The sequence below is a fragment of the Gorilla gorilla genome, chromosome 3 (genome assembly GCF_029281585.2).
Source record: "Gorilla gorilla gorilla isolate KB3781 chromosome 3, NHGRI_mGorGor1-v2.1_pri, whole genome shotgun sequence".
In the NCBI taxonomy this organism is placed as follows: domain Eukaryota; kingdom Metazoa; phylum Chordata; class Mammalia; order Primates; family Hominidae; genus Gorilla; species Gorilla gorilla.
Window position 1 is genome coordinate 99,078,763 of NC_073227.2, and position 14,424 is coordinate 99,093,186.

Genomic DNA, 14,424 nt, shown 5'->3' on the forward strand with positions numbered 1-14,424 from the left:
CTTGCTGTTTTTACTGAGATTCATCCAATATTCTTGAATAAAAACATATTGTTACAAGGCTTTAGCTAATTTCTGGGGTTGTGAAAAAGTTGATTTTGACAATTTTTGCCAGTATCCTCATTGCTTTTTTTAATAAAGGAGCAAAGTTTTGGAGGTTGTTACTTTTCCATTGTGTAAGTGCTTCACTTCTGATATTTTTATACGTGTTTTTCCTTTCAAGCTTTACCTCTTTGGAAAGTACTATATACTCTTCTGTGATTCAGCTCACATATTAATACTACTTTTTCAGTGATACCTTTTCTAATTTCCCTGCATGTACCTCACTTTTTGTTTTTGTGTGCCTTAAACGTTAACTCTTTTACTGCACTTGTGGTATTTCATTTGTTTATCCTTATTGCCTGTTAGATTGTAGGGATACTTTAGAATACTTTCTGTCTCTCATTCCTAAAAGCTGAAGAATCCTTGGAGTTTATCTGTAGTTGTTAACATGAATTACAAATGAGGAGGCTGAAGCCTAGAGAGGGTAGGACAGTAAACCCTTGACTGAGTATTTTGCGGCAGGTGTGTCTCTAAAATATGCTTTCTACTAATTGTGTAGTACATAATAATTTTATATTCATTAATGCTATTAATTTATATTAAAGTTATGGTTATATGTACTGCTAGATATTTGTAAATGAAAACAAGTCTATCTTATTAGAATTTCACATGTATGCATATGCAGGTAAGACCATGCGATTACAAATGCAAGGCTAGTTAATTTTAAACATAATAGGAGCTTCTCCCTTTTCTTCTTCTTTCTGAATTTTATAAAAGTAACAACAAAATTGATGTATATGTGTGTATAAGGTAATAAGCTTGATCTTTTAGCTAAATGTACAAACAAATGAGTGCTGTTTTACCAAGTAATTGTTAGCAAGCAGGTCTATTTTTATCCATTTATAAAGATATTTCTTACAAAACATTTTGGAAGTCATTTAAGACATTTCTCTTGGCCAGTTTATAAAATACACAGCTTAATTTGTTGCCCCATCATGTATTGGCTTACAAAAACCCATATTTTCCCTCCACCATCAAAAACTCTTTCTCCTCATTTAACTGACTCGGTTAGGGATTACTTATAACTGTTACTGAAGTTCTATCTAGTCTCAAGAAGTGGGAAGTTTCCCACACTGAAGTTATTTTTTAAAAAGTTTTTTTTTTTGTTTTTTTGTTTTTTTAAAGACAGAGTCTCGCTCTATCACCCAGGCTAGAGTGGAGTGGCATGATCTCGGCTCACTGCAACCTCCATCTCCCAGGTTCAAGTGATTCTCTTGTCTCAGCCTCCTGAGTAGCCACAGGTGTGCACCACCACGCCTGGCTAATTTTTGTATTTTTAGTAGAGACAGGGTTTCACCATGTTAGGCCAGGCTGGTCTCAAACTCCTGACCTCACGTGATCCACCCACCTCGGCCTCCCAAAGTATTAGGACTACAGGCGTGAGTCACTGTGCCTGGCCTTTAATGGGATTTTTTTTTTAAGATGCAGGAATATAACAATTCCCCTTCTCTCAGCTATAAATGATGATAGATCTTAAAAACTAAGCTACAAATAAGGATAATGCCCAAATACATATCTCTTGTTTTTATCTCTTCTGTGAACTTTACTCTTGCAATTCTAATCACCAATTTCACATCTCCTATTGGATGTCCAGTAGGCATCTCTAACTTGGTATGTCCAAAACTGTGCTGTTGATATTCTGCCTACACCTTCTCTGTTGTCTGTCAAGACCTGTTAAAAGTCTGAGATTTTACCCTACTAAGTCTCCTTCCCCAAGGGAAGACTTATTACCCATTAAAGATTCTGATTCTCTAAACTCAGGGTTGTTTTCATGTAATGCAACCCACTGCATATGAAGGTATCACCTGGCCCTTTCCCATAACCCTGTGGGAATTAAGGCTCTGAGAAATATAGCAAAGTGCTGTTAATCTGGCTAAGACTATTATGGCTGTGGTGGCTCATGCTTGTGATACAGCACTTTGGGAGGCCAAGGCAGGAGGATCACTTGAGCCTAGGAGTTGGAGACCAGCCTGGGCAACATAGTGAGACCCCCCACACCCCCATCTCTACCAAAAAATTAAAAAACTTAGCTGGCATGGTGGTGTGTGCCTGTAGTTCCAGCTATTTGGGAGGCTGAGGTGGGAGGATCGCTTGAGCCTGGAGGATCAAGGCTGCAGTTAGCTATGATCATGCCACTGCACTCCAGCCTGGGCAACAGAGTGAGACCTTTTCTCAAAAGGAGAAAAAAAAGATATGCAGAAACACATGAGACCCATTTTAAATAAGTCAGCAGTCTTCTCCATCTCATTTAATGACTTTGTTCTTCTATTTCCTCAGTCCAAAAGCCCTGAAACCTTGCAGTTGTTTTAAACTGTTTTTCTCTCATATTCAGTCATTCAGGAAATCCTGTCAGGTCTGCCTTCAAAATATATCTAGAATTCTTTCATTTCTCACTAATTCCCACTGCCCTGATCAAAACCACTATTAAATTGCAACAAAATTATTGCAGATTTACTGATTTCCCTGCTTCTGATCTTGTCTATCTTCACTCTGTTCTTCACACAGTGGTCATATTAAAATTTGATTCCAGTCATGCCACTCCTTTGCTGAGAACCCTCTAGTAGCTTTCCATTTCTCTTGGAGCAAAAGCCAGTGACATTACCCTCATCCAAGACCTTGCATGATCTGGCTCTCTGTTTACTCTGACCTCTCTTATTTTGTTCCCCATTATTTATTCTGCTCTAGGCTTTCTGATCCCTTTGCTGTTCCTCAAACTTATCAACCATGCCTCCTGCCTTAGGGCCTTTGCACTTCTGTTCTCTTTACCTGGAATGTACTTGCCTCGAGGTCTGCATGGCCCATTCCCTCACTTTCTTCCTATCTTTACTCAAAGTCACCTCTGGTCTTCCCCATGTACCTTGATTAAACATTTCAGCCTCCTCCAATCCTTCTGCCAACACAATCTTCCAAGGGACCATCTAATCTTGCTTTAATTTTTTTCTTCTCAGGACTTACCGTTGTCTTCTATGTACTGTATATTTTACTTGTTTATTTTGTTTCAGTCATTCTAGAATGTAAGCTCACAAGGGCAGTTCTCTGATTTGCTTGTAGTTAGTTTTGTTCATAGCACGTAGATCAGTATTTGGCACATTCTGAGCATTTAATATATATTGTTGAATGAATAAATGAATTACTAAATGGTGTAGTTTCTTTGACTTGAAGCAGATGCTCCAGCAATGTAAGAATGAGTCTAGGGGAGTGTGAAAAAGCAAAATGGGGACTTGGAATGAGAGGAAAAGTAGTGTTTTGTAGTGGGTGAAGGTAGGGAAATGTTCCTTGGCAGTGGTGACATGGTGTAGACATCTGTTTCCCTCTGTCCTCTAGAATTACTCCTTTTTTGAGTTAAAAATGGCATTTTCTTTTTGTCATGCTCATGCCATTGCAAATGCTATTCTCTGCCCTGTGCTTGAGCTCTTCCTCCCTTACTGTCCTATTATTATCCATCTTTCAGGTTCTACCTTCTTTAATTGATTCTTTAATCGTTTCATATGTTTGTGTTCTTTTTAAAACGTTAGCCTGTTGATGTGGTTTGACTGTGTCCACACCCAAATCCCATCTTGAATTGTAGTTCCTATAATCCGCACATGTCATGGGAGGGACCCGCTGGGAAGTAATTTAATCATGGGGGCAGTTTCCTCTGTGCTGTTCTCATGATAGTGAGTTCTCACAAGATCTGATGGTTTTATAAGGGGCTTTTCCCCCTTTTGCTTAGCACTTCTGCTTGCTGCTGCCATGTGAAGAAGGACGTGTTTGCTTCCCCTTCTGCCATGATTGTAAGTTTCCTGAGGCCTCTCCAGCCATGATGAACTGTGAGTCAATTAAACTTTTCCTTTATCAATTACCCAGCCTTGGGTATGTCTTTATTAGCAGTGTGAGAACAGACTAATACACTTGTCAAGGGCAAAAAAAAAAATGATATATTACAGATTTTTTCCCTTTCATAACTTTTTTAAAAAAATATAGTTTGCTGCTCTTGATGCCTTTACTACATTTGATATTATTATATTCACATCTAGAGACTGGCACTTTAATTTCATAGTGGCTTAATTCTAAGATTCTTTCATTTGGCTGATTGATAAAGGAGCTTAACTAATTTTTCAATGTTTTTTTCCCCCAATTTGGGAAATTGGATGAACACTCCAACTTTAAGAGCAATGAATGAAATTAGATGAGGACTCCAATTTTCAGGGTAATGATGAGAAAGGATGTATTTCCTGAAAATAAAGGTCATTCCTTTTCTCCTGTTACTACTTTATCTTTAGGCCTCATATTGTTTCATTTTTAGACCACTATGGTCAGTGGAAACTATACACTTTGGTGTGAAATTGGTATCTTAATTGTGGCTCTGCTGTTGATAGTCATGATCTTGAAGAACTTGCTAAAATCCTCAGAGCTTATTATCATTTCTATTTTTAAAAAGTAGAGGAATAAAGTTAATACCAAAAATATGTGTTAAGAATTAAATGAGGTAATTATGTGAAGGTATAGCATGAAGCCTGGTACATGAAAACCCATAAAATATTTTGATTTACTTCTTTTTAAGTATAAAGAGGTAATTTCTCTTCAGGAAGAAAAGAGATAATAGCCTAATTTGAAGTAATATTAAGAATTAATTGGTAAATTTGAAGTATTTTTTAAAGGATGGAATCAAAAGGATTTTCATATTACAGTTTGTCATGTAATAATTAGACTAAACATGATATATGTGGTAAAGAAATTAAATTCTGTTTTCAGAATTTGAATAGTATATTAGAAATGTAGTAAACATCAAGGGAAAATAATGAATCAGAGATTAATTGCTTTTTATTCATAAATGATCAACATAGCAATTGTAGCTTATCAATTAGAAGAACTTCCCAGGAGAAGTAGTTCATTGATTTTAAGTTATTCACTCAACAGATATTTGAGTGTCTGACAAAGTGGTAAGCATCGATGATACTGTGATAAACAAGGTGTCTGCAGTCTTTCCCCTTATGGAACTTACATCCTAGTGGACAAGAGAGGCATTGAATAAGTATTTCAAGCCTAAATATTGTTGTGTGTAAATTATTAGAAGTTCTTGTTGTAGGGCCTGCAAACTCAGATGCCTGTAAAGGCCAGGCGCATAATGTAAAAGAGTAAACTGGGACAGTGCCCTGAGACAATGGAGGGTAGAGGGGGCTGTGATGAACTGCATTAGCACATGCCTTGTGTAAAGGGTTCAGCAACTAATGCCATTTGGTTGATGTCGTGTAAGAATGAGGGCCCACTGTTTCTCTATTTCTAAGTTTTTCAAGAAAAATCTAGATTGTCATCTGATACAGTGCAGTCTTTTTTAAGGCACTGAATAATCCAAAGCAAACATGGTTTTTGGCCTGCAGGCCTTTTTTGTATAAGGAGTGCTGCCTATTAAGTAAGGTTCTATTTAGAATAAAATTTTAGAGACTCTATTGTTCTCTCTTGATTACTTCATTTTCTTTTTGTTCCTCCTAAATTCTGTTATTCCTACATCTTCCCATTTGTAATTATGTACCTAGATTTTTCTCCTGGCATAACTCTAACAAGGGTAGTTGTGGACTGTAAAAATCATTAAACTATGAGATTTGTATGGGAAAAGATCAAAAGTCCTTCTGTCTCCATCATATCTGGTTTGTGTTGGCTAGCTCTTTTCCTTCATTTTCACTGTTTGGTTTATTCTTCATCTGTAAAATGGGGATAACAAGATAAATGCCTCACATGTGTTGAGAATAAAATAAGACAATATATTTTTTGTTTCTTCTCCTTCTCTTCCTGTTCTTGGCCCAGTCAAATGTACCGACTCATTCCTTCATTGCCTTGTGGGAAATAGCACTTACTGATGTAGTAAGTTTGGTAAGAATTTAAGTTAATAATTACTCTTTAGGAATATTTCCACTTTAAAAGAAACTCCTGGAGTCATTGCCTTAATCTAAAGTAACAAGGCTCTGATGTGTCACAGGCCAGTGGCCACTGGGTAGGAGGAACTTTGCTTTGGCTCAAACCCCACAGGCAAATAAGTGCTTGTTCCACTTATCTTGAAGATTGTTTTCAAATGACATTGTTTTCTTTGGCAATGGTTGAAACCAGAAGTTGTGGGACAGCTTGGTATTTCCTCTGTTTTACTGATTTGCATGATGTTTGATGATTAATACAGTGCAGAAAGACCATGTGTAATTTTATCCCTTCATCTATCTCTCTTCTTCAAGTCCCTAGGAAAACAAACTTGATAGGAGTAAATATCACTAACAGCCCAATCTTTAATAAACATACAGTGCTGGCATGTGTTGGGATGTTGGACCTAGGATATAGGAACTATATCCTAGGGATGTAGGTCCCTAGGATACCATAAACATTTTATGTGGCAAGAGATTTCTGGTGCCTTTGGGGATGTTTCAAGTCTGGATAATCTGCAGATAATTCTCAGTGGTGATAGTGAAGTTGTTGCATGGCAAGAGAGAAATCGCCTGGGGAAAAACATACTTTGTTTCTTGTTCTTTTTCTTCCAATTTTGTTGTGAAAAAAATTAAAATATACAGAAGTTGAAAGAGTGGTACAGTGAATAATATGCCCATCACATACATTCAATTACTAATAACATTTTACCACATTTCCTTTATACATTTTTACAACATGTGGGTAATTTTGAATAGGGACTGTACAAGATAATAATTATTTTCTTATGTAGGACAGAGGGTATTATAGTTATATAGAATAATATATGGACTTTTAGGATATACATGTGTTTAAGTACTCATTAAGCATTAGTGGGTAAATTACAAGAAGTTCATGGAGGATGGAAACTTAAAAAAATATTGATGAGTAAAGTGACATGATGTGTACAGATTGCTTTCAAATAGTTGAGCACCAACAACAACCATGTTTTACAGTTGTTTCTTTGAAACTGGAATTCAGTCAATGATTACGTATTGCATAGAATGACCCTCACTCGCTCTAAAAAATGGGTCACATTGACTCTTTTCTAGTTATCTTGTATAGTGTTCCACATCTAGCTTTGTCTGATTTCTTCTTTCTGTAATCATTTTCCTCTTTCTGGCTCCTGTATGTTTTTGGTAACGTGAAGTTAAACCTTAAGGTTTTTTCAGGCTAAAGGTTTTTTGGCAAGGGTGCTTCATAGGCGATGCTGTTTACTTTATACTGCATCACATTAAGAAACGTATAATGTCAGGTTGTCCCAGTGTTAGTGACTACCAGATCTCTGCCTTGTAAAGTGATGTTTTTCCTTTCATACTTGGGTACTGTATGAATATCCTGTTTATTAACGTTTCATCTATGATTTTAGCATACATTGATGATCCTTGGTGAATCAATTTTTAAATATTCTACTCATTTTTTTCTACTCACTTTGATACTTTTTCTCACAATTTCACTAACAGTGTCTTGTCATTTTTGGGAATGAGTAATTGGGCAAGAAAATGCATGGAAAACTACAGTTACAGAAACATTTAATGGTATCTACTTTTATTTGACTTCCTTCAAGATGGATTTTCAGTTCTTTGTAAATAAAGTACTGGTTAAGACCTGAGAGATGTTCACTAAGTGCAAATTATGCTGGACTAAATTAATTTCTTGTAGTGAATCGATCACTTTTACTTGTCATGTCGAAGAAATTAGTGTATGTTATAATAAAGCATTTAAAAAATTCCCTCTTATGGGAAATCAGAGGCGCTTGGTTAGTTCATAGGTAACTGGACACATTGATTATTCATCGTGTATTTACTATCGTATGAAGCCCTTCTCAAGTTGCTTAATGCATAGCAGAAGAGACATATTGATAGTCAGCTTATGGTCTGGACAGGAATTTGTGTTTTCAAGAAATGCAGTACAACCTGAAAGGAAGTCTAATTGTATGGACAAACAAATATTTAAAAATTTATCAAGTACTCATTAATTCATATTACATGTCTCTGAAATATTCGGTACTGATTTTGAGGACCATTTGGCTTCTTGACAATCAGTTTTGAATACTGGATAAATTTAAAGCTTCTTAATTGTTAGTTGAATGCATGCTTCTCATCTTCCTAAGCAGAAGATAAAATACATGCATAACTATTATTCCTGAGTAAATAGCTGTGTTCCAAAAACAATTCTCTGACACCAACTGGGTATCCAACAATTCCATTCAATTCTGACACTTAACTGTTCAGAGTTAGCACAGACTCCACAGGTTAAGGGACATAGTCCAACAAGACTACCCCCACTTCAAACACCAGCTCTAAGTCTTGGGGGTCATCTGTACTTCTGATAAACTTAATTGACTGCAAATATGGGGGTTCCCTTTGGGTTTGATAATTTGCTACAGTGACTCACAGAACTCAGGAAAGTGCTATGCTTACAATTACTCTTCTATCAGAAGGGACACGAATGAACAAGATGAACAGGTACATAGCACAAGGAGGTCTGGAAGGGTGCTGAGTGCAGAAGTTTTTATCCCCATGCTAGGTACACCATTCTGCCAGTACAGCCGTATGTTCACCAACCAGGAAACTCGGAACCTCGTATTCAGTGCTTTTATTGAGGTCTCACAAAAGAAGCACGGTTGATTAAATCATTGGCCATATGATTGAACTCGATCTCTAGTCTCTCTCCTATCCGCAGAGGTAGGGGGTGGGGGGAAAGGGAAGGGAGGGGCTGAAAGTTCCAACCCTCTCATCTAATCTGTCTAACCTCTAGTTGGTTTTCTGGTGATCAGCCCCATTCTGAAGCTATGTAGGGGCCCCATGATGACTTAACCTCTTAGCATAATAAAGACATGTCTACTAAGGAATTCTAAGTGGTTCTGAAGCTCTGTACCAGAAACTAGGAACAAAGAACAGACATATATTTTTTTCTTATATTATGGTAATAGAGTCAGAGTGATGCTTAATAAACATAATACAATTTTACGGCTTTTCCTCCCTAAAATGGATGGGGGAGGCATTCATTTAGATCTTATTTTGAGTGGCTATATTGAATTGCTGTTCCATTAGGCAAACTAAGCCAAAACATAGAGGTGAATTATGGTGTTTAAAAAAAGAGATTTTTTTTTTTTTTTAAATTTAAGTTCTGGGGTACATGTGCATAACGTGCAGGTTTGTTACATAGGTATACATGTGCCATGGTGGTTTGCTGCACCCATCAACCCTTTGGATATATACCCATTATAATACCTATAATCTTTCAGGTATATACCCAGTCATGGGATTGCTGGGTCTAAATGGTATTTCTAGTTCTAGATCCTTGAGGAATCGCCACACTGTCTTCCACAATGGTTGAACTAATTTACACTTCCACCAAAAGTGTAAAAGCATTCCTGTTTCTCCACATCCTCTCCAGCATCTGTTGTTTCCTGACTTTTTAATGATCACCATTCTGACTGGCGTGAGATGGTATCTCATTGTGGTTTTGATTTGCATTTCTTAAATGATGTTGGAAAAAAGAGATGATCTTAGCCTTCATTTAACACCTCACATTTCCAGTTCTTAAAAAAGTATTTTATAAGCTGATTTTAGGTTTGAATAACTTATTTTGTACTTCTGTTTACACTTTTATCCACATATGCCTTGGGCATGGTTAAGCAGTTAAGTATAGTCTCCTTGAATTTTACTGTGTTTATATTAGCTTGTTTATCAAGCCATGTATTCATTTCCAGTCTTCTTTTTTAGAATGTGTAGTTTAACTCTAACCTTCGTAAGATGAAGCAGTGTTTTTTTTTTTTTTTTTTCTTCCTGAGATAGAGTCTTGCTTTGTCGCCCAGGCTGGAGTGCAGTGGTATGATGTCAGCTCACAGCAACCTCTGTCTCCTAGGATCAAGCGATTCTTGTGCTTCCGCCTCCTGAGTTGTTGGGATTACATGTGCATGCCACCATGCCTGGCTAATTTTTTATATTTCTATTAGAGACAAGGTTTTACCATGTTGCCCAGGCTGGTCAGGTTTTGAAGCAATAAGCACTTCTATGTGTAATGCCTGGTAAGTGAGTAGGCATACGATATTATTTATTGAATGAATGAATCAATGAAAGATGGAAAAAAATGTTCCGCTAAATTTCTTCTTGGAATCTAGCATATCAAGGGGAAGGCGGAAGCAAGGCTTTTGGGGTCAGACATAAAAGTAATAGTAAGAATATCCAGAAAATGGATATTGAGCTCAGGCCATCCACTCTCCTTGGCCTCCCAAAGTGTTGGTATTACAGGTGTGATCTTAGGCGATCCACCATCCTTGGCCTCCCAAAGTGCTGGGATTACAGGTGTGAGCCACTGTGCCTGGCCAAGTAGTAATAGCAGCAGCCTAATACTACTAATTGTATTAGTAGTAGTTACAAAAGCTACCATTTATGGAATGAATTGTATTAATGCTTTGCATACAGAACCTCATTTATTCTTTAGAATAGTCCTATGAGGAGACCTTATTATCTCTGCTGAAAGTATAAGGAAACTGGGGCTCATACATAATCTCATTTATTCTTTAGAATAGTCCTATGAGGAGATCTTATTATCTCTGCTGAATGTATAAGGAAACTGGGGCTCAGAAATTAATTTGCATTTGGTCACACAATTAGTAATGGTGGAGTTAGTATTCACTTTTATGTCTGACTCCGAAAGCCTTGCTTCCGCCTTCCCCTTGATATGCTAGATTCCAAGAAGAAATTTAGCGGAACATTTTTTTCTATCTTTCATTGATTCATTCATTCAATAAATAATATTGTATGCCTATTCACTTACCAGGCATTATGCATAGAAGTGCTTATTGCTTCAAAACCTCCAACCCCCATAATATTCATTGTTAATATAAAGGACAAAATCCTTTCATTTCTTGTTGGGCACTTTGAAATGATTTTGCAATACTCAGTCTTGCTCAGTATATAATATCTAGGTCTTTTTTGTCATCTAATAGGGTGTGGATTCTAGTGTATTTTCTGGATATTCTTACTATTACTGGCATTATTAATGTTATTGTACAATTATGTTGGTTATCTTACTATAATAACTGTGAAAATGGAGAAATCTTGAAGCAACTTTAAAAGTTTTTAGGCTAATTTTAGTCTAACTGAAATTTAGAAATTTAGCAGGAAGTATTTGGTAAAATGCCATCGGTATATAATATCCCCATTTAATAATAGTATTAGCTTACTTGTGCTTACACATTCATCTATTGCTATGTGAGATGACTGGATATGGATATAGGGCTGAAGCCATTCTAAGGCAAATATGCAACCATTTTCTTCTTCTGGTAACTTTTAGGGTTTTCTTGTTATCTTGAGCCTTCTGAAATTTCATGATGATGAGCCTTGATGTGGATCTTTTTGTTCTATGTGCTGGGTATTTGCTTGGTGAGCCCTTTTCATATGGAAACTGATGTACTTCAAGTTTGATGTGTGTGTGAATGTGTGTGTTATATCTTTGATACATTTTTTTCTCACCTCTTTTCTCTTTTCTTTTTCTGGAGAGTCTGTTGTTTAGATACTGGATCTGGTGGACTGTTTTTTTTCTGAGACGGAGTTTTGCTCTTGTTGCCCAGGCTGGAGTGCAATGGCATGATCGTGGCTCACTGCAACCTCTGCCTCCTGGGTTCAAGCAATTCTCCTGCCTCAGCCTCCCAAGTAGCTGGGATTACAGGCATGTGCCATCACACCCAGTTAATTTTTGTATTTTTAGTAGAGGTGGGGTTTCACCATGTTGGTCAGGCTGGTCTCAAACTCCTGACCTCAGGTGATCCGTCCACCTCGGCCTCCCAAAGTGTTGGGATTACAGGCGTGAGCCACCATACCCGGCCTGGACTGTTTTTTTAATATTACAGTCTTTTATCCTCTGAAAAATATTGTGGAATATTTCCCTAATTTTATCTTCTAGCTCCTCTGTTGAAGCTTTAACTTTTGATTTCTTTATTCTATTTTGTAAAAGTAATTTCTCATTCTCCAAATATCCCTTTTGTAGAACTCTGCTCTTATTTCATGACTGCAATGTCTTTCTTCTACTCTTAAGAATATTTATAGGTTCTTTGGATGATTTCTTTAGCTCCCAGCACCTCTTCAAAGTTCTTTTTTTCTGTTTGCTTGTTTTACTGTCTTGTCATCTTAAAGGGTTTCTTTGAACGTCTGATCATCTTTTTATGTCTGTTCTTTTTAAAGAGTGAAGTTCTAAAGTGATGATGCGCTTTGTGTAAGTGGGGCAAGTTTCTTGACTTGGGGCTTCACTTTAGTGTGACGATGCAGAAAGCCACTTTTAAATTGTGTGACTCCCACATTTCATTATCTGTATGTTTTTTCCAGTTTCCCAGAAAAAAAAAATTGTTTCCAATTTCCATTTGTGACTAACCCTGTATGTCTGGCTGCCAGTGTTATTTACTTTTTACATTTAGAGAGCTGAACAGTGGTCTTGAGTTGAGGTGGGGGGCTTCTCTTTTCAGTAGGCATTTACTTAATTCTTTGTTTTTTTAGGACTACACTCACCTTTCTTCTCTTCCCATGCCCCAAAATGTTTCCTGATGTCCCATATATACTGCTAGTTTAATTAATACTGCACAGGGGCGAGTGTTGGCCTGGCTGTGGGGAATGCGGTAGCGAATCAAGAGGTCTGACTGACTTTAAGTCAGTTTTCCTATTTGCCAGTGAACTACTTAGCCCTGTTTTAAGGATTATTTTGTTATTGATCAATTTCTACTCCTTTGGGTACCTCTAGTTGATGAATTAATAACTATGCCAGAGGAACTGTGGGAAAGATACGAAGGATAGATACATTGGCTGTATCACTTTTCATTCTTTTGCATTATCTTTTTAAGTGAATTTGAGGGGAGTTACAAATATGTACAGCATCAGTACATTAAAAATGATTTAATTAAAGCATGGAAATGACAAAGCATGGAAAAATAATTGCTTAATAGAAGGAATAAATAATGGCTTACAAGAAGAAGTTAGTCTGTAGCAGTATATGCCATATGTTCATATATAGTTATTACAGAGACCTGGCATCTCTAGAGCAGTGGTTTCCAAGTGAGTGTAAACTATGTTGTCATTATTTTATTACTACCATACTACAGTGTATAACAATTGAGAGATATCCTGGGTGGGCTGGCACTTGAGATTAGATGGAGGATTGTCCATTATGATTTTTCTTAGTTGAAACAAATTTAGATTGGCTTAACAAAACTACTCTGTCATTTTAATCTGGTTACCTTTTTTGTGTGTATGTGGAGACCAGAGGTAAGATTTCCATTAGGTGTCCTGTGAAATTATTTCATGTGTAAATGTTATATCCTACCCTTGAAAAAAGTTGGAGGAGGCTGAAAATTACTGCTCTTTAAAGAATACGCCTATGAATGAAACTTCTATATTGAGTTATACAATTTATATAGTTTATAGAGTGCAAAAGATACCAATTATTTTTCTTATTTACTTTTATAAGTACACATTTATTTCCCATTTTATTTCATCAGATCAATATCCCAATTTATTTCATCAGATCAATTTCATCAGATCAATATCTGTCACAATTTTGCTTTTATGGGATTTTGAGAACATTTAGAATGCTTTATAATACTCTCATAATTTCATGTTTGGAATTATAACATTTAGCATTAATGTAACAACTATGCTTTACAGTATTAAATTGGACATATATATGTAGAGTCTGTGGTTACTGCCAATAATCTTATGATTTATGTACAGAAATTTGTGGAAAACTGAGGCACATGATAATATAGTCAAATTCTAGATAGAAGTACCTGAGTGAGTGATGAACGTGAAATTGGGTTGGTCATGAAAGAGTTCTGTGAGGAAAAATAAATACTTAAGAATTTGATAAGCTATAGATTGGTGGCAAGTATTACACTCCTCTCTTGGACTGCTATAGTGTCCTAACTAGTTACCTCCCCGTAAGTGCATTCTTCAAACAGAAATAATATTAGCTTATCAGAAAATTATTGAAAAGATAGTACTGGGGAAAACATAAACATTTATTACATTTTATTCTCAAAGCAGATACAATTAACGATCACTGTTTACCATGTTTAGGTAGAATTTCTTTCTTGAAGTTCAACGTATCTTCTGTGTTCAGAAAACTTAACATTTGATAAGATCTGTCTAAATTAGGGTTAGTAGAATTGGAAAGCTCTCATTTTGGGAATGGTTTTTATGAAGAAAACCTACTTGATACTTTTTTTTCTCATTTCTGTAATTCATAGGGATAAAATCACATTGTTCTGTGGGTGGGTAAGAATAGGTATATAGGATCCATGGTTCCTCTGGGAACTTACTTCAGTGACTACATAACTTGGTTGTGCATCAGAACCATTTGGGGGAACTCTTTTCCCTCTTCCATCTAATAAACGATTTA

At 36.4% G+C, this 14,424-nt stretch overlaps 1 protein-coding gene across 3 annotated transcripts in view; it reads left to right on the forward strand.

Annotated features, from left to right (window-relative positions):
• BMP2K (BMP2 inducible kinase) overlaps nucleotides 1-14,424 on the forward strand; it is a 143,703-nt gene that overhangs the window by 34,709 nt on the left and 94,570 nt on the right. The gene's annotated exons all lie outside the window — the stretch shown is intronic.